At 46.9% G+C, this 21563-nt stretch overlaps 21 non-coding genes across 21 annotated transcripts; 14 read left to right on the forward strand and 7 right to left on the reverse strand.

The window, feature by feature from the left end:
* Positions 1–450: 450 nt before the first annotated feature.
* LOC135044909 (U1 spliceosomal RNA) lies at positions 451–614 on the forward strand. The gene has a single exon (XR_010237445.1). It is a non-coding gene; the product is annotated as a U1 spliceosomal RNA (small nuclear RNA).
* Positions 615–766: 152 nt separating this feature from the next.
* LOC135044564 (U1 spliceosomal RNA) lies at positions 767–929 on the forward strand. Its single transcript, XR_010237127.1, has one exon. It is a non-coding gene; the product is annotated as a U1 spliceosomal RNA (small nuclear RNA).
* Positions 930–1600: 671 nt separating this feature from the next.
* LOC135045003 (U1 spliceosomal RNA) lies at positions 1601–1764 on the forward strand. The gene has a single exon (XR_010237539.1). It is a non-coding gene; the product is annotated as a U1 spliceosomal RNA (small nuclear RNA).
* A 6632-nt stretch (positions 1765–8396) lies between these two features.
* LOC135044784 (U5 spliceosomal RNA) lies at positions 8397–8512 on the reverse strand. Its single transcript, XR_010237323.1, has one exon. It is a non-coding gene; the product is annotated as a U5 spliceosomal RNA (small nuclear RNA).
* A 275-nt stretch (positions 8513–8787) lies between these two features.
* LOC135044662 (U5 spliceosomal RNA) lies at positions 8788–8903 on the reverse strand. Its single transcript, XR_010237203.1, has one exon. It is a non-coding gene; the product is annotated as a U5 spliceosomal RNA (small nuclear RNA).
* A 286-nt stretch (positions 8904–9189) lies between these two features.
* Positions 9190–9305, reverse strand: LOC135044739 (U5 spliceosomal RNA). The gene has a single exon (XR_010237280.1). It is a non-coding gene; the product is annotated as a U5 spliceosomal RNA (small nuclear RNA).
* A 270-nt stretch (positions 9306–9575) lies between these two features.
* LOC135044735 (U5 spliceosomal RNA) lies at positions 9576–9691 on the reverse strand. The gene has a single exon (XR_010237276.1). It is a non-coding gene; the product is annotated as a U5 spliceosomal RNA (small nuclear RNA).
* A 144-nt stretch (positions 9692–9835) lies between these two features.
* On the forward strand, positions 9836–9999 carry LOC135045146 (U1 spliceosomal RNA). The gene has a single exon (XR_010237675.1). It is a non-coding gene; the product is annotated as a U1 spliceosomal RNA (small nuclear RNA).
* A 4819-nt stretch (positions 10000–14818) lies between these two features.
* LOC135044805 (U5 spliceosomal RNA) lies at positions 14819–14931 on the reverse strand. The gene has a single exon (XR_010237344.1). It is a non-coding gene; the product is annotated as a U5 spliceosomal RNA (small nuclear RNA).
* A 286-nt stretch (positions 14932–15217) lies between these two features.
* LOC135044819 (U5 spliceosomal RNA) lies at positions 15218–15334 on the reverse strand. Its single transcript, XR_010237358.1, has one exon. It is a non-coding gene; the product is annotated as a U5 spliceosomal RNA (small nuclear RNA).
* Positions 15335–15604: 270 nt separating this feature from the next.
* On the reverse strand, positions 15605–15720 carry LOC135044703 (U5 spliceosomal RNA). Its single transcript, XR_010237244.1, has one exon. It is a non-coding gene; the product is annotated as a U5 spliceosomal RNA (small nuclear RNA).
* Positions 15721–15864: 144 nt separating this feature from the next.
* LOC135044915 (U1 spliceosomal RNA) lies at positions 15865–16028 on the forward strand. Its single transcript, XR_010237451.1, has one exon. It is a non-coding gene; the product is annotated as a U1 spliceosomal RNA (small nuclear RNA).
* A 152-nt stretch (positions 16029–16180) lies between these two features.
* On the forward strand, positions 16181–16343 carry LOC135044503 (U1 spliceosomal RNA). Its single transcript, XR_010237086.1, has one exon. It is a non-coding gene; the product is annotated as a U1 spliceosomal RNA (small nuclear RNA).
* A 674-nt stretch (positions 16344–17017) lies between these two features.
* Positions 17018–17181, forward strand: LOC135044899 (U1 spliceosomal RNA). Its single transcript, XR_010237435.1, has one exon. It is a non-coding gene; the product is annotated as a U1 spliceosomal RNA (small nuclear RNA).
* A 152-nt stretch (positions 17182–17333) lies between these two features.
* LOC135045168 (U1 spliceosomal RNA) lies at positions 17334–17496 on the forward strand. The gene has a single exon (XR_010237696.1). It is a non-coding gene; the product is annotated as a U1 spliceosomal RNA (small nuclear RNA).
* Positions 17497–18167: 671 nt separating this feature from the next.
* Positions 18168–18331, forward strand: LOC135044838 (U1 spliceosomal RNA). The gene has a single exon (XR_010237376.1). It is a non-coding gene; the product is annotated as a U1 spliceosomal RNA (small nuclear RNA).
* Positions 18332–18483: 152 nt separating this feature from the next.
* Positions 18484–18646, forward strand: LOC135044530 (U1 spliceosomal RNA). Its single transcript, XR_010237109.1, has one exon. It is a non-coding gene; the product is annotated as a U1 spliceosomal RNA (small nuclear RNA).
* Positions 18647–19320: 674 nt separating this feature from the next.
* Positions 19321–19484, forward strand: LOC135045109 (U1 spliceosomal RNA). Its single transcript, XR_010237642.1, has one exon. It is a non-coding gene; the product is annotated as a U1 spliceosomal RNA (small nuclear RNA).
* Positions 19485–19636: 152 nt separating this feature from the next.
* On the forward strand, positions 19637–19799 carry LOC135045284 (U1 spliceosomal RNA). Its single transcript, XR_010237791.1, has one exon. It is a non-coding gene; the product is annotated as a U1 spliceosomal RNA (small nuclear RNA).
* A 670-nt stretch (positions 19800–20469) lies between these two features.
* On the forward strand, positions 20470–20634 carry LOC135045229 (U1 spliceosomal RNA). The gene has a single exon (XR_010237756.1). It is a non-coding gene; the product is annotated as a U1 spliceosomal RNA (small nuclear RNA).
* A 149-nt stretch (positions 20635–20783) lies between these two features.
* LOC135045197 (U1 spliceosomal RNA) lies at positions 20784–20946 on the forward strand. The gene has a single exon (XR_010237725.1). It is a non-coding gene; the product is annotated as a U1 spliceosomal RNA (small nuclear RNA).
* Positions 20947–21563: the final 617 nt, after the last annotated feature.

Below are 21563 nucleotides of genomic sequence, written 5' to 3' on the forward strand. Positions count from 1 at the left end.
TGCAAGAAATCAGCTTGAATGCTTCAGGGGCTGGGGCATAGCCAACATGAGCCCCACACCGACGGAGGGTGGAGGTGTTTAATGCTAACTAAGGGTCATCCAAGCGCCGCAAAAGGCCGCCATGCCCTGCATACCCCTTTTCTCTTTTCATATGCAGATGAGGGTTCCAGCCAACTTTGGCCCACTGCTTGGATGACATCACCGTATGCAAATCCGTCTTCTGCAGACCTTTTCCCAGGAATGCTTGTACTAGTTGTTGCATTTGGTTTGTTGTTTGGGGGTGCTTCAGTATTAGGCAGCCTTCTGCTCTCCCATGTTCATCTGAAAATATGTGTTCTCCCTGCAGTTGTTGTCCCCAGATGAGAGTTCCCTTGTGCTGCCTCAGTTGAATCTCCTTTACTTGACAGAGATGTGCCTGAGCAGCGGCCCTCCCCAGCCCTATCCCAAATCATACTTATTTTGCATAGGAGATACAATTGTCATGAAGATTGTTCTCCCAGGGTGAAGTTCATTCATTGCATTCTGGGTATGCTGACCCCTGTGATTTCCCCAAATGTGGGAAACTCGACTGCATTATTTGTGGTAGTGGGGGACTGTGTTTGTGCTTTCCTCTGGTCAGCTCTGGTAAAAGTCAGATTTCTTTGTCTCAGATCTTCCTCTAGCCTTGTTCTTTTTTCGAGAGTTTCCTTGTGCTGCCTCAGTTGGATCTCCTTCACTTGACAGGGGGGTGCCCGAACAGCGACCCTCCCCAGCTCTAGCCCAACTCCTACTTACCTGCCAGGTGAGATACTATGATCAGGAAGGTGCTTCTCCCAGGGCAAGGCTCACCCAATGCACTCTGGGTGTGCTGCTCCTACGATTTCCCCAAATGTGGGACACTTGATTACATAATTTGTGTTTCCTCTGGTCGGCTCTCGTATAATTCAGATCTCTTTGTCTCAGGTCTCTCTCCAGCCTAGTTTGCTGTCTGTTTCCACTTCTCTTTTCTTGAGCCGCTCCCTTCTATGCCCTTGTGCACTATCCTGACTTCTCCCGTCTGCTTACTTTGTGCCTTCCAACGCACAATGCAAACTACAGGTAGTGCTGCAGGGCCCACACCCTTTTACTTGCTTTACAGAGCAGCTCTGGAGCTGTTACAGTGCCCAGCTGCTGCAAGAAATCAGCTTGAATGCTTCAGGGGCTGGGGCATAGCCAACATGAGCCCCACACCGAAGGAAGGTGGAGGTGTTTAATGCGAACTAGGGGTCATCCAAGCGCCGCAAAAGGCCGCCATGCCCTGCACACCCCTTTTTTATTTTCATATGCAGACGAGGGTTGAAGCCAACTTTGACCCACTGCTTGGATGACATCACCATATGCAAATCCATCTGCTGCAGGCCTTCCCCCAGGAATGCTTGCACTAGTAGTTGCATTTGATTTGTTGTTTGGGGGTGCTTCAGTATTAGGCAGCCTTCTGCCCTCCCATGTTCATCTGAAAATATGTGTTCTCCCTGCAGTTGTTGTCCCCAGATGAGAGTTCCCTTGTGTTGCCTCAGTTGAATCTCCTTTACTTGACAGAGATGTGCCTGAGCAGCGGCCCTCCCCAGCCCTATCCCAAATCATACTTATTTTGCATAGGAGATACCATGGTCATGAAGATTGTTCTCCCAGGGTGAGGTTCATTCATTGCACTCTGGGTATGCTGACCCCTGTGATTTCCCCAAATGTGGGAAACTCGACTGCATTATTTGTGGTAGTGGGGGACTGCGTTTGTGCTTTCCTCTTGTCAGCTCTGGTAAAAGTCAGATTTCTTTGTCTCAGATCTTCCTCTAGCCTTGTTCTTCTTTCGAGAGTTCCCTTGTGCTGCCTCAGTTGGATCTCCTTCACTTGACAGGGGGTGCCCGAGCAGCAATCCTCCACAGCTCTAGCCCAACTCCTACTTACCTGCCAGGTGAGATACTATGATCTTCACTGTTAGGGCAATCAGGATGTGGAATTCCCTGCCAGGGAAGGTGGTAATGGCGGACTCTGTAATTGGATTTAAAAAAGGAATGGATACATTTCTGAATGAAAAAGCTATCCAAGGTTATAATACTTAAAATATCAACATGGTTAATCCGGGGGTAACATGAGTTATAGTAGCTAACTAGTCATAAAACATTATTCAGCAAGTATGTAGAATCATCACAACTTAAAACAGGTTGAACACGATGGGCAATTTGCCTCTATTCAACCTCAAAAACTATGTTACTATATGTTACTATATTACTATGTTACTGTAGTATACAGAAAACCAAAATGCAATGAACAGTGATAGTGAGCACTGATGAGGATACTAGAACTGACACTGAGCAGCAAGATGCAGCACTGGACTATTAGTAATGTACTGTAGTATGCTGAGCACCACAATGCAGCACAAGACAATAAGCAGTGATACTGAGCACTGATGAGGATACTACTGAGAACTGACACTGAGCAGGAGAGACACACTACTAGTATTACTGAGCAGCAATAAGTAACCACTGATACTGAGCACTGATATTGAGATTTCCACTGAGAGAACATAGCCACGTCCTCTCCGCTCTCTCTTCAATGCACGAGTAAAAATGGCGGCAACGCGCAGCTCTTTATATGGAATCCGAATCTCGCGAGAATCCGACAGCGGGATGATGACATTTTCCCTTGTTCAGGTTTTCCGAGTCAGGCGGGAACAACCGAGCCTGCCTCGGACCAGTGTAAACCACGTGGAGTTCGTCGGGAATTCGGTTCTCGGAGAACCGAACCCGCTCCTCTCTACCTTATACCCATCAATTTTTTTATTTTCAATCTAAGCCCCTGCAGTTTTCTGTAAGCATCTGCTTCGCTATGATGATCAACAAGTCACAAGGGCAAACACTCAGGGCTTGAGGCGTAGATCTTAGGACCAGCTGCTACAAGCATGGCAGAGGTGTCACTATCACTGGTGACACCCAGAGAGGTGGCGAGGGAGATTGTAATGCAGGGCGCGCAGATAAGCAGTGCAATGGTAAAAAGGAGGCATGGTTTCATAGGTAGGGGCGTGGCCTGGTGGCCTGAATCTACATTTTGTTGCTCCGGGTGTCCCGGGGGTTGGGGGCTGCACCCGGGGACTAGTGTGTGTGCGGTGCTGGCTCCTGCACAGTGACAGGGCATGGCCACCCAGCATGACGCCTCCATTCTTGACCATGCTGTAATTGCAGTCGCACTGCAGTTCAGCGTGATCATAAAAAATGGTGTAGCCTCCTGCTGGTGCAGACTGTATGTGCGCGCAGGAAGCCGCCACCATTTTTGTGATCACAGCGGCTGAATGTGATGTCATACAGCCGCTGTGACCACGCCCCCTGTGTCTCCTCCGTTGCAGACCCCATTTTGAAGCCTTGCCCCCGCACCGCTCCATCCCTGACTTGGAAATGGAGTGTTGCTGACCCCCCTCTCCCCCCCCCCCCCCGCCCCGATTGACAGGCAGAGGCGATCGCATTCTCTGCGGGGTGCCGCAGAAAATGCAGGCACATGCGTATGCTGTTAGCAAATTTTGCAGTTGGATCGCTTATTGTGATTGCATTCCAACCTGAATCAGGCCCTATTACCTATCACAATGCGCTGCGGGCAGTACAAAATTGGGTTAATATAGGAGTAAAACTCCCAGACCTGTGCTCCTTAACTGTACCTGGTGGCTAGTGGAGCGGCTGCCCAGTAATCAGTGTCCACGCCAGTGCGCACACGGTCCACCCCCTACGGCCACGCTCCCCTTCATCAGCGGCCTCGTGATCCGGAAGGGCGGTGTGTGTGTGACTGACCTTAGGAAGAAACTGGAGCCTCCGCTGCAGTGACCCAGCAACCAGGGCACGGGAGTATACAGCGCCGCTGGGAGTGATGAAGCTGCAGTAAAGATGTCTATTAGACCTAGCCTGCTGCAGCCCTTGTAGATTCTCATAAAACAAGTTCTTCTTTTCTTGTCAAAATTAATAGCTAAGAATAGGCTGCCTGAGGCAGGCCCCTGTTAAGTGGCCTGCTACTGAAGGCACCAACTACAAACTGAGCTCCCTGTTCATGGAAGCGGGGTTATAGAGGAGGATGCGCTGAGCATCTTGGGAACAGTCAAAAGCTTTGAGCCGGTTGGTGCCTCAGATCAAGATCCTACTCTACACCCCAATGTGAATCCTTGTGGAGTCCAGTGTACCCCACAGAAGAAATTAATGTGTCACACCCATTGGCAGCAACCTTAGAATAGCTGCTGACGGGCACAATTGAGAAAGGAAGGGGGGGGGGGGACATTTGAATCCAGCACATAGATGCAATTCAAATATGTAATTTGTACCTTCCTATTTTAAAATATAATGGATGAACCTCACCCTGTGAGAACAATCTTCATGATCAAGAGATCTCATATGCAAAATAAGTATGAGTTGGGATAGGGCTGGGGAGGGTGGCTGCTCGGGCAGCCCCTCCCCCGTCAAGTTAAGGAGATTCAACTGAGGACGCACAAGGGAACTCTCGTCTGGGGACACCAACTGCAGGGAGACCACATCTGTTCAGATGAACATGGGAGGGTGGAAGGCTGCCTAATATTGAAGCACCATCAAATATCAAACCATATGCAACAACTAGTACAAGCATTCCTGGGGGAAGGTCTGCAGAAGACGGATTTGCATACGGTGATGTCATCCAAGATGTGGGCCAAAGTTGGCTGGAACCCTCATCTGCATATGAAAAGAGAAAAGGGGCATGCAGGGCATGGCGGCCTTTTGCGGTGCTTGGATGACCCCTAGTTCGCATTAAACACCCCCACCCTCCTTTGGTGTGGGGCTCATGTTGGCCATGCCCCATCCCCTGAAGCATTCAAGCTGATTTCTTGCAGCAGCTGGGCACTGTAACAGCTCCAGAGCTGTTCTGTAAGGCAAGTAAAAGGGTGTGGGCCCTGCAGCACCACCTGTAGTTCGCATTGTGCGTTGGAAGGCACAAAGTAAGCAGACGGGAGGAGAAGTCAGGATAGTGCGCAAGGGCATCCTTTTCTCTTAGTCCGTAGAGGATGCTGGGGTCACATTAAGAACCATGGGGTATAGACGGGATCCGCAAGAGACATGGGCACTTTAAGACTTTCAAAGGGTGTGAACTGGCTCCTCCCTCTATGCCCCTCCTCCAGACTCCAGTTATAGGAACTGTGCCCAGGGAGACGGACATTTCGAGGAAAGGATTTATTGTTAAACTAAGGTGAGCATCTTACCAGCTCACACCTTAAGCATGCCGCAGAACGTGGCATTCAACAGAACACAAGCCAACGGCATGAACAATTGCAGCAAAAAGCTGACCAGAACCATAACATAACATGTGTATAACCACAAGTAATAACTGCAGACACAGTATGGACTGGGACGGGTGCCCAGCATCCTCTACGGACTAAGAGAAAAGGATTTACCAGTAGGTATTAAAATCCTATTTTCTCATACGACCTAGAGGATGCTGGGGTCACATTAAGAACCATGGGGTTATACCAAAGCTCTTGAACGGGTGGGAGAGTGCGTACGACTCTGCAGCACCGAATGACCCAACTTGAGGTTATCATCAGCCAAGGTATCAAACTTGTAAAACTTAGCAAAAGTGTTTACTAAATAGCTGCTCGGCAAAGTTGCAATGCCGAGACTCCCCGACCAGCTGCCCAGGATGAACCCACCTTTCTAGTAGAATGGGTCTTCACCTAATTCAGTAATGGCAATCCTGCCATGGAATGAGCATGCTGAATCTTACCACAGATCCAGCGCATAATGGTCTACATGGAAGCAGGACACCCAATCCTGTTGGGAGCATACAGGACAAACAGAGCCTCTGTTTTCCTAATCTGAACCGTTCTGGTGACATAAATTTTCAAAGTTCTGACCACAGCCAGAGACTTTGACTCAACGAAGGTGTCAGTGGCCAAAGGCACCATGTGGAAAGATGAACCACCTTCGGCAGAAATTGTTGACGTGTCCTCAATTCTGCTCTATCTTCATGAAAGATCAAATAAAGGCTCTTGTGATACTGCATGGTTTGTACTGTTTTCCATGTGCTCCCAGATCTTTCAAGCAAGTAGCATGGTCAAGAAAGTTCTGTTTGAAAAGAAACAACATTTACTGTCATTGTTATAGAATTTGGGAGAAAAAACAAGAAGAAATCTGCACTGTTGACGCACTGGACAGAATGAATGAATCATAAAATATAACCTTTATTAAGTATGTATTAAAATTGGATAAATATTAATATTATTATCCCAAACTGCAGTGAAACATAAATGTTAAAATCACAGAACTAACATACATGTGCATAAGAAGAATAAAGAGATGTGAAAAAAAGGTTTAAAAAGCGTGTCCGTGTGTGATTATTTTTGAAGGCACAACCCTGGCGGGGTTGTTTATATAGATATATATGTTGCTAATAATCACTTTCTAGCGTAATGTTATTAAATAGCTGTTAGTATCTATGTCGTCAGGTACCACTGGGTCGTATCCTATATACTCCCTTCACTCAATAGGGGTTACCTCCCGGGAAGCCATCCCCATTGGCGAATTTGTGGGGGTGATTGAGTATAACCGGTAAGCTAACCTCCAATTTGTGGGGTGCTTAGGTAGATGGGGATCACTTATTTCTCTGTGTCCCCTAAGACTATATTCCTAAATTCAATACCACAGGGGGATAGCTTTCTATATCGGATAAGGAATCACTTGATAGGGAAATCTCTATGGATCATGGAAAGATCATATTTATTAATATCCAAACTAAAAAAATGATGAATAGCTTTAATTTAGCTGTTTAGATATAGTTAATTGGCGAGATATACCAACAGGTGCGGTTGCCTTAAGGAATATGGCAATTCCAATATAAATAGCAGCCCTCCTTCATATAATCAGCCAGATCTTATTAAATCTGGTCCAGATATAGCCGTTCAGATATACTTAATTGACAACATATATCAATCGGTGGGGTTGCCTTAAGGAATATAGCAATTCCAATTCTCATATAAATAGCAACCTTCCTTCATATATTCAGCCAGATCTTATTTAATCTGATCTAGGCGTAGGCAATAATGCTTTCCTTAGAGGTATAGCCACCTCAATTCTTATTAAGAAGCAAAGTGTCTGTCATAATGGTTTATCCAATTCATCTAAGAAATAATATATTCCATGTGTCAGAGATTCATTACTCTCTATTTACACTGTTAAAGAGTTAATTCTTATTATGTTACAGTGTAATGAAATTATCATATAGGGAGATGTGGCAATTCCATGTGCTATATATATAATAACCCTTAGTGGTCCAGATTCCACAATGAGGAATTTTCTTATAAACCGCTGAAACACACAGCTGTTTGACTGACTTCCAAATATATCTATCTCACTTTGTAACAGTCTTATGATAGAGAAACTGTTACATATTCGGTCACTTAGTTATCTAAAGGTAAACAGACTCAGTGTGAGGGTAATATAATATATCAAATGCGCTGTCAATAATCGTGGTAACTGGTGTAATAATGTGGTATATTGAGTATGCTAGTAAGGCATATAACTGCTCTCCAGCCTTTAAGTGTTACCAATCAATTTGTTACACTGTAAAGGATTTATGGTGTCCTGTTAGGACATGCAGCTGCTAGGCTGACTCAAAGATTTATCCATTTGTAACAATTATGTAACAGTTATATACATGTTACTGGTATTACATAGAAATAGTATGACACAGGCCAGCAGTCCCATGTGTCTAGATTCCACAATAGGAGATTTTCTTTGTCTTATAAACTGCTGGAACACACAGCTGCTAGACTGACTTCAAATATATATATTACTTTGTAACAGTCTTATAGTAAAGAGACTGTTACACACTGTCATTTAGTTATCTCAAGGTTAGCAGATTCTGTGTGAGGATAGTGTTCTGTTAGAACATGCAGCTGCTAGGCTGACTCATAGAAAATGTATCCATTTGTAACAAATGACACATACAGCATTAAATTAATATCTATAGCAGCCCATGTGACATCTCTACTCTTATCATAATTGTCTGGTTATTGCCAATCTGGACAGCAGGAGTGATATATATTCACTAGTCCCAATATCCCATCATATAAATATACCCACACTGATATACTTTCTTATCAAGAGTTATTAGTAGCTATCTGTATGCACTTTAGACATTGTAATTGCTAAGTGACATCATATCTAGTGTATTCCTTTCTTATAGCTCAGCTTCTATTCCCTATTAGTGGAGACTAACAGCTAACATCATAATCATATATTTTTGTTTTATAACATTTCACATGAGTCAAATACACGCGGACACGCCGTGCCCTACACATGTGTTTCACTGCATCTATGGCAACTTACATTAAAGCTAACAAGAAAGCACACTCGTTCTGTCTTTAAACTGATAAAAGAAACCCCAATAATATGGGGCATGCAAAAATTGAGATAAAACTCAGTTTTGCTCCTCTCCACGGAAATCTTTAATAAAAGGCGAAATATTTGTTAGTTCTGAAGAGAAACCAGAGCATGACCAAGATTCCACCTGTCGCCTGAGTGCCATGCCAGCAGTTCTCATTGAGCTCAAAGTGAGCACCCAATTTGAAAGAAAGAAAGCAGATTTCTCACCAGGCTTCCCCTAGCTATAAACATGGTTTGTACTCTTTTCCATGTGTTCCCAGATCTTTCAAGCAATTAGTATAGTCAAGAAAGTTCTGTTTGAAAAGAAACAAACATTTACTGTCATTTCTATGCAAATGAGCTTACATTAAAGCACACTCGTTCTATCTTTAAACAGATAAAATAAAACCCCAATAAGATGGGGCATGCAAAATTTGAGATAAAACTCAGTTTTGCTCCTCTCCACGGAAATCTTTAGTAAAAGGCGAAAGATTTGTTCGTTCTGAAGAGAAACCAGAGCATGACCAAGATTCCACCTGTCGCCTGAGTGCCATGCCAGCAGTCCTCATTCAGCTCAAAGTGAGCACCCAATTTGAAAGAAAGAAAGCAGATTTCTCACCAGGCTTCCCCTTGCTATAAGCATGGTTTGTACTCTTTTCCATGTGCTCCCAGATCTTTCAAGCAAGTAGCATGGTCAAGAAAGTTCTGTTTGAAAAGAAACAGACATTTACTATCATTGTTATACAAATAAACTTACATTAAAGCCAACAAGAAAGCACACTCGTTCTGTCTTTAAACTGATAAAAGAAACCCCAATAATATGGGGCATGCAAAAATTGAGATAAAACTCAGTTTTGCTCCTCTCCACGGAAATCTTTAATAAAAGGCGAAAGATTTGTTCATTCTGAAGAGAAACCAGAGCATGACCAAGATTCCACCTGTCGCCTGAGTGCCATGCCAGCAGTCCTCATTCAGATCAAAGTGAGCGCCCAATTTGAAAGAAAGCAGATTTCTCACCTGGCTTCTCCTTGCTATAAGCATGGTTTGTACTGTATTCCATGTGCTCCCAGATCTTTCAAGCAAGTAGCATGGTCAAGAAAGTTCTGTTTGAAAAGAAACAAACATTTACTGTAATTTCTATGCAAATGAGCTTTCATTAAAGCACACTCATTCTATCTTTAAACCGATAAAAGAAAATCCAAAAAGATGGGGCATGCAAAAATTGAGGTAAAACTCAGTTTTGCTCCTCTCCACGGAAATCTTTAGTAAAAGGCGAAAGATTTGTTCGTTCTGAAGAGAAACCAGAGCATGACCAAGATTTTCATCTGAAAATATGTGTTCTCCCTGCAGTTGTTGTCCCCAGATGAGAGTTCCCTTGTGCTGCCTCAGTTGAATCTCCTTTACTTGACAGAGATGTGCCTGAGCAGCGGCCCTCCCCAGCCCTATCCCAAATCATACTTATTTTGCATAGGAGATACCATGGTCATGAAGATTGTTCTCCCAGGGTGAGGTTCATTCATTGCATTCTGGGTATGCTGACCCCTGTGATTTCCCCAAATGTGGGAAACTCGACTGCATTATTTGTGGTAGTGGGGGACTGTGTTTGTGCTTTCCTCTGGTCAGCTCTGGTAAAAGTCAGATTTCTTTGTCTCAGATCTTCCTCTAGCCTTGTTCTTCTTTCGAGAGTTCCCTTGTGCTGCCTCAGTTGGATCTCCTTCACTTGACAGGGGGTGCCCGAGCAGCAATTCTCCACAGCTCTAGCCCAACTCCTACTTACCTGCCAGGTGAGATACTATGATATTCACTGTTAGGGCAATCAGGATGTGGAATTCCCTGCCAGGGAAGGTGGTAATGGCGGACTCTGTAATTGGATTTAAAAAAGGAATGGATACATTTCTGAATGAAAAAGCTATCTAAGGTTATAATACTTAAAATATCAACATGGTTAATCCGGGGGTAACATGAGTTATAGTAGCTAACTAGTCATAAAACATTATTCAGCAAGTATGTAGAATCATCACAACTTAAAACAGGTTGAACACGATGGGCAATTTGCCTCTATTCAACCTCAAAAACTATGTTACTATATGTTACTATATTACTATGTTACTGTAGTATACAGAAAACCAAAATGCAATGAACAGTGATAGTGAGCACTGATGAGGATACTAGAACTGACACTGAGCAGCAAGATGCAGCACTGGACTATTAGTAATGTACTGTAGTATGCTGAGCACCACAATGCAGCACAAGACAATGAGCAGTGATACTGAGCACTGATGAGGATACTACTGAGAACTGACACTGAACAGGAGAGACACACTACTAGTATTACTGAGCAGCAATAAGTAACCACTGATACTGAGCACTGATATTGAGATTTCCACTGAGAGAACATAGCCACGTCCATTCCGCTCTCTCTTCAAAGCACGAGTAAAAATGGCGGCAACAAGCAGCTCTTTATATGGAATCCGAATCTCGCGAGAATCCGACAGCGGGATGATGACATTTTCCCTTGTTCAGGTTTTCCGAGTCAGGCGGGAACAACCGAGCCTGCCTCGGACCAGTGTAAACAACGTGGAGTTCGTGGGGAATTCGGTTCTCGGAGAACCGAACCCGCTCCTCTCTACCTTATACCCATCAATTTTTTTATTTTCAATCTAAGCCCCTGCAGTTTTCTGTAAGCATCTGCTTCGCTATGATGATCAACAAGTCACAAGGGCAAACACTCAGGGCTTGAGGCGTAGATCTTAGGACCAGCTGCTACAAGCATGGCAGAGGTGTCACTATCACTGGTGACACCCAGAGAGGTGGCGAGGGAGATTGTAATGCAGTGCGCGCAGATAAGCAGTGCAATGGTAAAAAGGAGGCATGGTTTCATAGGTAGGGGCGTGGCCTGGTGGCCTGAATCTACATTTTGTTGCTCCGGGTGTCCCGGGGGTTGGGGGCTGCACCCGGGGACTAGTGTGTGAGCAGTGCTGGCTCCTGCACAGTGAAAGGGCATGGCCACCCAGCATGACGCCTCCCTTCTTGACCATGCTGTAATTGCAGTCGCACTGCAGTTCAGCGTGATCATAAAAAATGGTGTAGCCTCTTGCTGGTGCAGACTGTATGTGCGCGCAGGAAGCCGCCACCATTTTTGTGATCACAGCGGCTGAATGTGATGTCATACAGCCGCTGTGACCACGCCCCCTGTGTCTCCTCCGTTGCAGACCCCATTTTGAAGCCTTGCCCCCGCACCGCTCCATCCCTGACTTGGAAATGGAGTGTTGCTGACCCACCTATCCCCCCCCCGCCCCGATTGACAGGCAGAGGCGATCGCATTCTCTGCGGGGTGCCGCAGAAAATGCAGGCACATGCGTATGCTCTTAGCAATTTTTGCAGTTGGATCGCTTATTGTGATTGCAATCCAACCTGAATCAGGCCCTATTACCTATCACAATGCGCTGCGGGCAGTACAAAATTGGGTTAATATAGGAGAAAAACCCCCAGACCTGTGCTCCTTAACTGTACCTGGTGGCTAGTGGAGCGGCTGCCCAGTAATCAGTGTCCACGCCAGTGCGCACACGGTCCACCCCCTACGGCCACGCTCCCCTTCATCAGCGGCCTCGTGATCCGGAAGGGTGGTGTGTGTGTGACTGACCTTAGGATGAAACCGGACCCTCCGCTGCAGTGACCCAGCAACCAGGGCACGGGAGTATACAGCGCCGCTGGGAGTGATGAAGCTGCAGTAAAGATGTCTATTAGACCTAGCCTGCTGCAGCCCTTGTAGATTCTCATAAAACAAGTTCTTCTTTTCTTGTCAAAATTTATAGCTAAGAATAGGCTGCCTGAGGCAGGCCCCTGTTAAGTGGCCTGCTACTGAAGGCACCAACTACAAACTGAGCTCCCTGTTCATGGAAGCGGGGTTATAGAGGAGAATGCACTGAGCATCTTGGGAACAGTCAAAAGCTTTGAGCCGGTTGGTGCCTCAGATCAAGATCCTACTCTACACCCCAATGTGAATCCTTGTGGAGTCCAGTGTACCCCACAGAAGAAATTAATGTGTCACACCCATTGGCAGCAACCTTAGAATAGCTGCTGACGGGCACAATTGAGAAAGGAAGGGGGGGGGGGACATTTGAATCCAGCACATAAATGCAATTCAAATATGTAATTTGTACCTTCCTATTTTAAAATATAATGGATGAACCTCACCCTGTGATTACAATCTTCATGATCAAGAGATCTCATATGCAAAATAAGTATGAGTTGGGATAGGGCTGGGGAGGGTGGCTGCTCGGGCAGCCCCTCCCCCGTCAAGTTAAGGAGATTCAACTGAGGAAGCACAAGGGAACTCTCGTCTGGGGACAACAACTGCAGGGAGACCACATCTTTTCAGATGAACATGGGAGGGCGGAAGGCTGCCTAATACTGAAGCACCATCAAATATCAAACCATATGCAACATCTAGTACAAGCCTTCCTGGGGGAAGGTCTGCAGCAGACGGATTTGCACACAGTGATGTTATTCAAGCAGTGGGCCAAAGTTGGCTGGAACCCTCATCTGCATATGAAAAGAGAAAAGGGGCGTGCAGGGCATGGCGGCCTTTTGCAGTGCTTGGATGACCCCTAGTTCTCATTAAACACCCCCACCCTCCTTTGGTGTGGGGCTCATGTTGGCCATGCCCCATCCCCTGAAGCATTCAAGCTGATTTCTTGCAGCAGCTGGGCACTGTAACAGCTCCAGAGCTGTTCTGTAAGGCAAGTAAAAGGGTGTGGGCCCTGCAGCACCACCTGTAGTTTGCATTGTGCGTTGGAAGGCACAAAGTAAGCAGACGGGAGGAGAAGTCAGGATAGTGCGCAAGGGCATCCTTTTCTCTTAGTCCGTAGAGGATGCTGGGGTCACATTAAGAACCATGGGGTATAGACGGGATCCGCAAGAGACATGGGCACTTTAAGACTATCAAAGGGTGTGAACTGGCTCCTCCCTCTATGCCCCTCCTCCAGACTCCAGTTATAGGAACTGTGCCCATGGAGACGGACATTTCGAGGAAAGGATTTATTGTTAAACTAAGGTGAGCATCTTACCAGCTCACACCTTAAGCATGCCGCAGAACGTGGCATTCAACAGAACACAAGCCAACGGCATGAACAATTGCAGCAAAAAGCTGACCAGAACCATAACACAACATGTGTATAACCACAAGTAATAACTGCAGACACAGTATGGACTGGGACGGGTGCCCAGCATCCTCTACAGACTAAGAGAAAAGGATTTACCGGTAGGTATTAAAATCCTATTTTCTCATACGACCTAGAGGATGCTGGGGTCACATTAAGAACCATGGGGTTATACCAAAGCTCTTGAACGGGTGGAAGAGTGCGTACGACTCTGCAGCACCGAATGACCCAACTTGAAGTTATCATCGGCCAAGGTATCAAACTTGTAAAACTTAGCAAAAGTGTTTACTAAATAGCTGCTCGGCAAAGTTGCAATGCCGAGACTCCCCGACCAGCTGCCCAGGATGAACCCACCTTTCTAGTAGAATGGGTCTTCACCTAATTCAGTAACGGCAATCCTGCCATGGAATGAGCATGCTGAATCTTACCACAGATCCAGCGCATAATGGTCTACATGGAAGCAGGACACCCAATCCTGTTGGGAGCATACAGGACAAACAGAGCCTCTGTTTTCCTAATCTGAACCGTTCTGGTGACATAAATTTTCAAAGTTCTGACCACAGCCAGAGACTTTGACTCAACGAAGGTGTCAGTGGCCAAAGGCACCATGTGGAAAGATGAACCACCTTCGGCAGAAATTGTTGACGTGTCCTCAATTCTGCTCTATCTTCATGAAAGATCAAATAAAGGCTCTTGTGATACTGCATGGTTTGTACTGTTTTCCATGTGCTCCCAGATCTTTCAAGCAAGTAGCATGGTCAAGAAAGTTCTGTTTGAAAAGAAACAAACATTTACTGTCATTGTTATGCAAATAAACTTACATTAAAGCTAACAAGAAAGCAAACTCGTTCTGTCTTTAAACTGATAAAAGAAACCCCAATAATATGGGCATACCTCCCAACTTTGTCGGCTCGCAAAGAGGGACACACGCGCAACGAAGTCGCGCGCGCTCCCAAAAAGGGTGTGGCCTAAGTAAAAGGGGGCGTGGCTCCGCGGGAGGACCCGCGATCGCGAGTCACGCCCCCGTTTTCGGCACTGAGCGGGCATGCCCAGCGCTCTGTGAGCCGCTGGCATGCCACCTCTCCCTCTGACTTCAGTGAATAGACGCTGTGCGCATGCGCACAGCGTCTATTCACCGCTGCTCTGCTAAGCAGGGCAGCGACAGACAGAGCCTCCCAATTGTCCTCCCCACCGCGGGACACTGCGGCCCGCAGGTGGGACAGCGGGACAGTCCCCAAAAAACGGGACTGTCCCGCGAAAATCGGGACAGTTGGGAGGTATGATATGGGGCATGCAAAAATTGAGATAAAACTCAGTTTTGCTCCTCTCCACGGAAATCTTTAGTAAAAGGCGAAAGATTTGTTCGTTCTGAAGAGAAACCAGAGCATGACCAAGATTCCACCTGTCGCCTGAGTGCCATGCCAGCAGTCCTCATTCAGCTCAAAGTGAGCACCCAATTTGAAAGAAAGAAAGCAGATTTCTCACCAGGCTTCCCCTTGCTATAAACATGGTTTGTACTCTTTTCCATGTGCTCCCAGATCTTTCAAGCAATTAGTATGGTCAAGAAAGTTCTGCTTGAAAAGAAACAGACATTTATTGTCATTGTTATGCAAATAAACTTACATTAAAGCTAACAAGAAAGCACACTCGTTCTGTCTTTAAACTGATAAAAGAAACCCCAATAATATGGGGCATGCAAAAATTGAGATAAAATTCAGTTTTGCTCCTCTCCACGGATAATCTTTAATAAAAGGCGAAAGATTTGTTCGTTCTGAAGAGAAACCAGAGCATGACCAAGATTCCACCTGTCGCCTGAGTGCTGTGCCAGCAGTCCTCATTCAGATCAAAGTGAGCGCCCAATTTGAAAGAAAGCAGATTTCTCACCTGGCTTCTCCTTGCTATAAGCATGGTTTGTACTGTATTCCATGTGCTCCCAGATCTTTAAAGCAAGTAGCATGGTCAAGAAAGTTCTGTTTGAACATAAATAAACATTTACTGTCATTTCTATGCAAATGAGCTTACATTAAAGCACACTCATTCTATCTTTAAACCGGTAAAAGAAACCCCAAAAAGATGGGGCATGCAAAAATTGAGATAAAACTCGGTTTTGCTCCTCTCCACGGAAATCTTTAGTAAGAGGCGAAAGATTTGTTCGTTCTGAAGAGAAACCAGAGCATGACCAAGATTTTTATATGAAAATATGTGTTCTCCCTGCAGTTGTTGTCCCCAGATGAGAGTTCCCTTGTGCTGCCTCAGCTGAATCTCCTTTACTTGACAGAGATGTGCCTGAGCAGCGGCCCTCCCCAGCCCTATCCCAAATCATACTTATTTTGCATAGGCGATACCATGGTCATGAAGATTGTTCTCCCAGGGTGAGGTTCATTCATTGCATTCTGGGTATGCTGACCCCTGTGATTTCCCCAAATGTGGGAAACTCGACTGCATTATTTGTGGTAGTGGGGGACTGTGTTTGTGCTTTCCTCTGGTCAGCTCTGGTAAAAGTCAGATTTATTTGTCTCAGATCTTCCTCTAGCCTTGTTCTTCTTTCGAGAGTTCCCTTGTGCTGCCTCAGTTGGATCTCTTTCACTTGACAGGGGGGTGCCCGAGTAGCGACCCTCCCCAGCTCTAGCCCAACTCCTACTTACCTGCCAGGTGAGATACTATGATCATGAAGGTGCTTCTCCCAGGGCAAGGCTCACCCATTGCACTCTGGGTGTGGTGCCCCTGCGATTTCCCCAAATGTGGGAAGCTTGACTGCATAATTTGTGTTTCCCCTGGTCGGCTCTCGTATAATTCAGATCTCTTTGTCTCAGGTCTCTCTCCAGCCTAGTTTGCTGTCTGTTTCCACTTCTTTTTTCATGAGCCCCTCCCTTTTATACCCTTATGCACTATCCTGACTTCTCCTCTTGTCTGCTTACTTTGTGCCTTCCAATGCACAATGCAAACTACTGGTAGTGCTGCAGGGCCCACACCCTTTTACTTGCCGTACAGAGCAGCTCTGGAGCTGTTACAGTGCCCAGCTGCTGCAAGAAATCAGCTTGAATGCTTCAGGGGCTGGGGCATAGCCAACATGAGCCCCACACCGAAGGAGGGTGGAGGTGTTTAATGCGAACTAGGGGTCATCCAAGCGCCGCAAAAGGCCGCTATGCCCTGCACGCCCCTTTTCTCTTTTCATATGCAGACGAGGGTTGAAGCCAACTTTGACCCACTGCTTGGATGACATCACCGTATGCAAATCCATCTGCTGCAGGCCTTCCCCCAGGAATGCTTGCACTAGTTGTTGCATTTGGTTTGTTGTTTGGGGGTGCTTCATTATTAGGCAGCCTTCTGCCCTCCCATGTTCATCTGAAAATATGTGTTCTCCCTGCAGTTGTTGTCCCCAGATGAGAGTTCCCTTGTGCTGCCTCAGTTGAATCTCCTTTACTTGACAGAGATGTGTCTGAGCAGCGGCCCTCCCCAGCCCTATCCCAAATCATACTTATTTTGCATAGGATATACCATGGTCATGAAGATTGTTCTCCCAGGGTGAGGTTCATTCATTGCATTCTGGGTATGCTGACCCCTGTGATTTCCCCAAATGTGGGAAACTCGACTGCATTATTTGTGGTAGTGGGGGACTGTGTTTGTGCTTTCCTCTGGTCAGCTCTGGTAAAAGTCAGATTTATTTGTCTCAGATCTTACTCTAGCCTTGTTCTTCTTTCGAGAGTTCCCTTGTGCTGCCTCAGTTGAATCTCCTTCACTTGACAGGGGGGTACCCGAGCAGCGACCCTCCCCAGCTCTAGCCCAACTTCTACTTACCTGGCAGGTGAGATACTATGATCATGTAGGTGCCTCTCCCAGGGCAAGGCTCACCCATTGCACTCTGGGTGTGCTGCTCCTGCGATTTCCCCAAATGTGGGAAACTTGACTGCATAATTTGTGTTTCCCCTGGTCGGCTCTCGTATAATTCAGATCTCTTTGTCTCAGGTCTCTCTCCAGCCTAGTTTGCTGTCTGTTTCAACTTCTCTTTTCTTGAGCCGCTCCCTTCTATGCCCTTGCGCACTATCCTGACTTCTCCCGTCTGCTTACTTTGTGCCTTCCAATGCACAATGCAAACTACAGGTAGTGCTGCAGGGCCCACACCCTTTTACTTGCCGTTCAGAGCAGCTCTGGAGCTGTTACAGTGCCCAGCTGCTGCAAGAAATCAGCTTGAATGCTTCAGGGGCTGGGGCATAGCCAACATGAGCCCCACACCGAAGGAGGGTGGAGGTGTTTAATGCGAACTAGGGGTCATCCAAGCGCCGCAAAAGGCCGCCATGCCCTGCACGCCCCTTTTCTCTTTTCATATGCAGACGAGGGTTGAAGCCAACTTTGACCCACTGCTTGGATGACATCACCATATGCAAATCCATCTGCTGCAGGCCTTCCCCCAGGAATGCTTGTACTAGTTGTTGCATTTGGTTTGTTGTTTGGGGGTGCTTCAGTATTAGGCTGCCTTCTGCCCTCCCATGTTTATCTGAAAATATGTGTTCTCCCTGCAGTTGTTGTCCCCAGATGAGAGTTCCCTTGTGCTGCCTCAGTTGAATCTCCTTTACTTGACAGAGATGTGCCTGAGCAGCGGCCCTCCCCAGCCCTATCCCAAATCATACTTATTTTGCATAGGCGATACCATGGTCATGAAGATTGTTCTCCCAGGGTGAGGTTCATTCATTGCATTCTGGGTATGCTGACCCCTGTGATTTCCCCAAATGTGGGAAACTCAACTGCATTATTTGTGGTAGTGGGGGACTGTGTTTGTGCTTTCCTCTGGACAGCTCTGGTAAAAGTCAGATTTATTTGTCTCAGATCTTCCTCTAGCCTTGTTCTTCTTTCGAGAGTTCCCTTGTGCTGCCTCAGTTGGATCTCTTTCACTTGACAGGGGGGTGCCCGAGCAGCGACCCTCCCCAGCTCTAGCCCAACTCCTACTTACTTGCCAGGTGAGATACTATGATCATGAAGGTGCTTCTCCCAGGGCAAGGCTCACCCATTGCACTCTGGGTGTGGTGCCCCTGCGATTTCCCCAAATGTGGGAAGCTTGACTGCATAATTTGTGTTTCCCCTGGTCGGCTCTCGTATAATTCAGATCTCTTTGTCTCAGGTCTCTCTCCAGCCTAGTTTGCTGTCTGTTTCCACTTCTTTTTTCATGAGCCCCTCCCTTTTATACCCTTGTGCACTATCCTGACTTCTCCTCCTGTCTGCTTACTTTGTGCCTTCCAATGCACAATGCAAACTACAGGTAGTGCTGTAGGGCCCACACCCTTTTACTTGCCGTACAGAGCAGCTCTGGAGCTGTTACAGTGCCCAGCTACTGCAAGAAATCAGCTCGAATGCTTTAGGGGCTGGGGCACAGCCAACATGAGCCCCACACCGAAGGAGGGTGGAGGTGTTTAATGTGAACTAGGGGTCATCCAAGCGCCGCAAAAGGCCGCCATGCCCTGCACGCCCCTTTTCTCTTTTCATATGCAGACGAGGGTTGAAGCCAACTTTGACCCACTGCTTGGATGACATCACCGTATGCAAATCCATCTGCTGCAGGCCTTCCCCTAGGAATGCTTGCACTAGTTGTTGCATTTGGTTTGTTGTTTGGGGGTGCTTCAGTATTAGGCAGCCTTCTGCCCTCCCATGTTCATCTGAAAATATGTGTTCTCCCTGCAGTTGTTGTCCCCAGATGAGAGTTCCCTTGTGCTGCCTCAGTTGAATCTCCTTTACTTGACAGAGATGTGCCTGAGCAGCGGCCCTCCCCAGCCCTATCCCAAATCATACTTATTTTGCATAGGAGATACCATGGTCATGAAGATTGTTCTCCCACGGTGAGGTTCATTCATTGCATTCTCTGTATGCTGACCCCTGTGATTTCCCCAAATGTGGGAAACTCGACTGCTTTATTTGTGGTAGTGGGGGACTGTGTTTGTGCTTTCCTCTGGTCAGCTCTGGTAAAAGTCAGATTTCTTTGTCTCAGATCTTCCTTTAGCCTTGTTCTTCTTTCGAGAGTTCCCTTGTGCTGCCTCAGTTGGATCTCCTTCACTTGACAGGGGGGTACCCGAGCAGCGACCCTCCCCAGCTCTAGCCCAACTTCTACTTACCTGGCAGGTGAGATACTATGATCATGTAGGTGCTTCTACCAGGGCAAGGCTCACCCATTGCACTCTGGGTGTGCTGCTCCTGCGATTTCCCCAAATGTGGGAAACTTGACTGCATAATTTGTGTTTCCCCTGGTCGGCTCTCGTATAATTCAGATCTCTTTGTCTCAGGTCTCTCTCCAGCCTAGTTTGCTGTCTGTTTCAACTTCTCTTTTCTTGAGCCGCTCCCTTCTATGCCCTTGCGCACTATCCTGACTTCTCCCGTCTGCTTACTTTGTGCCTTCCAATGCACAATGCAAACTACAGGTAGTGCTGCAGGGCCCACACCCTTTTACTTGCCGTTCAGAGCAGCTCTGGAGCTGTTACAGTGCCCAGCTGCTGCAATAAATCAGCTTGAATGCTTCAGGGGATGGGGCATGGCCAACATGAGCCCCACACCAAAGGAGGGTGGGGTGTTTAATGCGAACTAGGGGTCATCCAAGCACCGCAAAAGGCCGCCATGCCCTGCACGCCCTTTTTCTCTTTTCATATGCAGATGAGGGTTGAAGCCAACTTTGACCCACTGCTTGGATGACATCACCGTATGCAAATCCGTCTTCTGCAGAACTTCCCCCAGGAATGCTTGCACTAGTTGTTGCATTTGGTTTGTTGTTTGGGGGTGCTTCAGTATTAGGCAGCCTTCTGCCCTCCCATGTTCATCTGAAAATATGTGTTCTCCCTGCAGTTGTTGTCCCCAGATGAGAGTTCCCTTGTGCTGCCTCAGTTGAATCTCCTTTACTTGACAGAGATGTGCATGAGCAGCGGCCCTCCCCAGCCCTATCCCAAATCATACTTATTTTGCATAGGAGATACCATGGTCATGAAGATTACTCTCCCAGGGTGAGGTTCATTCATTGCATTCTGGGTATGCTGACCCCTGTGATTTCCCCAAATGTGGGAAACGCGACTGCTTTATTTGTTGGTAGTGGGGGACTGTGTTTGTGTTTTCCTCTGATCTCTGGTAAAAGTCAGATTTCTTTGTTTCAGATCTTCCTCTAGCCTTGTTCTTCTTTCGAGAGTTTCCTTGTGCTGCCTCAGTTGGATCTCCTTCACTTGACAGGGGGGTGCCCGAGCAGCGACCCTCCCCAGCTCTAGCCCAACTCCTACTTACCTGCCAGGTGAGATACTATGATCATGAAGGTGCTTCTCCCAGGGCAAGGCTCACCCATTGCACTCTGGGTGTGCTGCCCCTGCGATTTCCCCAAATGTGGGAAACTTGACTGCATAATTTGTGTTTCCCCTGGTCAGGTCTCGTATAATTCAGATCTCTTTGTCTCAGGTCTCTCTCCAGCCTAGTTTGCTGTCTGTTTCCACTTCTCTTTTCTTGAGCCGCTCCCTTCTATGCCCTTGCGCACTATCCTGACTTCTCCTCCTTTCTGCTTACTTTGTGCCTTCCAACGCACAATGCGAACTACAGGTAGTGCTGCAGGGCCCACACCCTTTTACTTGCCTTACAGAGCAGCTCTGGAGCTGTTACAGTGCCCAGCTGCTGCAAGAAATCAGCTTGAATGCTTCAGGGGCTGGGGCATAGCCAACATGAGCCCTACACCGAAGGAGGGTGGAGGTGTTTAATGCAAACTAGGGGTCAGCCAAGTGCCGCAAAAGGCCACCATGCCCTGCACGCCCCTTTTCTCTTTTCATATGCAGACGAGGGTTGAAGCCAACTTTGACCCACTGCTTGGATGACATCACCATATGCAAATCTATCTGCTGCAGGCCTTCCCCCAGGAATGCTTGCACTAGTTGTTGCATTTGGTTTGTTGTTTGGGGGTGCTTCAGTATTAGGCAGCCTTCTGCCCTCCCATGTTCATCTGAAAATATGTGTTCTCCCTGCAGTTGTTGTCCCCAGATGAGAGTTCCCTTGTGCTGCCTCAGTTGAATCT

This window comes from Pseudophryne corroboree, unplaced genomic scaffold (assembly GCF_028390025.1).
Source record: "Pseudophryne corroboree isolate aPseCor3 unplaced genomic scaffold, aPseCor3.hap2 scaffold_90, whole genome shotgun sequence".
Classification (NCBI taxonomy): Eukaryota; Metazoa; Chordata; class Amphibia; order Anura; family Myobatrachidae; genus Pseudophryne; species Pseudophryne corroboree.